Source organism: Phaethon lepturus, unplaced genomic scaffold (assembly GCF_000687285.1).
Source record: "Phaethon lepturus isolate BGI_N335 unplaced genomic scaffold, ASM68728v1 scaffold23860, whole genome shotgun sequence".
Classification (NCBI taxonomy): Eukaryota; Metazoa; Chordata; class Aves; order Phaethontiformes; family Phaethontidae; genus Phaethon; species Phaethon lepturus.
The window spans coordinates 391-3,253 of NW_010511535.1; positions in this window are offsets into that span (position 1 = coordinate 391).

Here is a 2,863-nt window from a genome sequence, read left to right on the forward strand (position 1 = left end):
GATTCATCCCCGCCTGTCTGCAAGATGAGGCAGGTTCATCGAGCTCTCCGCAGAGCCACACAGCACATTAGCAGCAGGCTCGTGTCTAATAATAATACTCTGCCAGCAATTAAAAATATAACTCCATTTAAGGGTGAGATACACAGCTTGGGGTAAAGACTGTAGGATGTGAAAAATGACACCAGTGGGTATTTTAAGACAAAACAGCTGAAGGTACAAGCATGGCACGGCTTGCTCCCCCGCGCCGCTTCCAGCCCCTCGGAGGGCCAGGGCAAGGCCCCTGACCTCGCCGCCTCTTGGGAGCAGCAGCCTCCGAAGGCACTGCAGAGGTTTGCCCCACCTTTGGTTTGGGGCCAAATGGGCAGGTTTTGGGGCCGGGAGGCTGGGAGTGCAGGCAGGCTGGGATGTGCAGTGTTGGGCAGAGTTCCCGGTGTCCCACCCTGCACCCAGGTCTCACGGACAGCCACCCGTACCTGGGCACACGTGGGGAACGGGGGAGCTCAGGAGGTTTCTAGGGATGCTCCGGAGCAGATTCAGCAGCCAATGAAGCAAAACAAAATCCAGTTGTCATTTCCATGACTTTGAGCTTGACTTCTGGCATCACCCAGGCCTGTTTGAGCTCACCCGTGGGAAGGCAGGGAGAGTTTTATCATATAAAATAGATCAGAGAGAGACAATAGACAGATAATACTGCCTGTGCCAGAACCCCCTTAGAAAAATGAAGAGCTAATGAAAGAGGAATATACTTCAAGACAAAAAAGGACTTGCACACAGCCCAAGACTAGTTCAGGCTCCTCGCCAACCTAACTTCAGTGTGACAGCTGAGATAGATAGATAGTGTCTTAGAAAGTGAAAAACAGTTCTGACCGGAATTGTCAGAGCAGGATCTCCAAGTCAAACAGCCTGAATATGGCCTGGTTCCTTTCCCTGCCACAAGCAACCTTCACTCTCCCTGTAAAGCTTTTACCATATTCAGATGTACCAGCCAGTTGCCAAGACTTTCGTGCAAAAAAACAAACATATTCTCTAGCTGGGGTGGCCGGGACATGTACAATGCAGCAGGCATGTTTATATACTGTACTGAGACTGTGTCTGTGTATTCTGTGTTTCAGCATAATGCCTCACTATACCAACTACTGATTTTCAGGGACTGTATACACTGCCATTATTTACAACAAGCCGATGGCCGCAGCAGGCCGGGTAGCATAGCCCACGCGGTCGGCTGGAGGGGATCAGCAGCCCCCGCTGCCAACACCTCCTGCAGCAACAACAGCTCCCTAATGTCTTTGTGCTGTTGCTGCAGACACGGCAGCAGAAAATAGAGCGGCTCCATCCCATTCACGTGCCATAACTATTTTTACAAGCGCTGGCAGCATGCACTGTCCTTCAGCTTACATTTGCCTGCATGCTCGTTAAAAAAGCGGGGGCAAATTCAACCAGGGAAAGGGACATGGGGATTTCCAGCGAGTCTGGTGTGACCCTGGGTCCAGCAGTGCCAAGAAAAACAGAAGCACTCATGAAAATGTGGAAATGAAGCCCAGTCTAAAGCATTTACAAAGCTAAGAAGTAGTTAATGAGCAGTAAGTAGCGGGTTGCTGGTAATTTTGCAGCTTCTTTGTCGGAGACTTGGCAACCTGCTGTGTTTTATAAGTGGCTAAATGACAGAAAATGGTTCAGTTTCTGCCGGCCACCGGAGCGTGCCTGTGGTTTGTATCCTATGATGAGGGGCGAGGGGTTCCCGGCAGGGCCACAGCTGAGTCCACCTGCAGATATGGGGAACAGCAGTGCTGGAGCAGTCCTGGCACTGGCATGGTTTTGGCATCCTTTCATCCTGGGAAATGACAATTTCAAGATCATCATGAGAGTCAACTAGTGCTAGCTTGATTTTGGGAGCAGGTAATACCTGCAGCTTTGCTGTGGTTTCCTTTGAGCTAGTAGTATTGACCACAGCATGCAGAAAGGTCAGCAGGACCCTGTGCTGGCCTAAACCAGCTATTCCCGTTTTCCTCTCTTCCTGCAAACTCATCTTATTTGTGAACAACTGAAATTTAATTTCAAAGCAACTGTGAACACTGATAAACTCAACAAGCCAGACGCCGTAAGAAAGCAGTTCTCTCATGAGACGTTCCCACCCAGTGCAACCTTTCTGAAGCACAGATTTGTATCCTCAGCTCTCTCCCTGCAGGCAAGGATGTACTTTACTTACAGCACAGGACTGGCTAAGAGCTCGCTATCCCCCTGCTCTTCTAAGCACGACCGAGCCATGTAAACGTCAGGAAGCCACCTGGGAGCCCTTTCATTTCCATCCCTGCCCATAATTACTTTCATCTCTGCTCCCAGTTTTGAGCTTGCTGGCAGCTGCAGCTCACTCAGAGACAGAAGGGAATACAGATCTTGGAAGAAAAAATCAAAACACCCAGAACTGCGAAATGTAAATCAAAAGCAAGGGTCACACATACTCCCCAGGCTTTTAAGAGCCCCTCCTGATGCAGCTTGCATCATCTCATCACTGTCGACATTTAGATCTTTGAAACGTTGCAAGCACCTTTCCAGGAATGACATGGAATGAGTAACTTCAGACCCAGAACCAACGTTTCTGCTGGGAAGGTTCCGCTCTTGAACACAATTTGGCTTCAGAGAGCAGTGGGTCACTTGCTCAGCGCCTCTCCTCACCAGGCCCCGTGCCACGTCTGTCCCCTCCTGGCCACAGACTCAAGCTGCTCCCCTGAACACCACCGGCAGTGGCTTCGTCTCTCCCGCCTGCCCTCTCCCCAGGCTGACACTGGACATCCCCGAGTTGTCTATATATAAGGCAAGGGCATTCAAAGAAGAGCCTGTCTTAATCCCACAGGAGAGTTCAGCA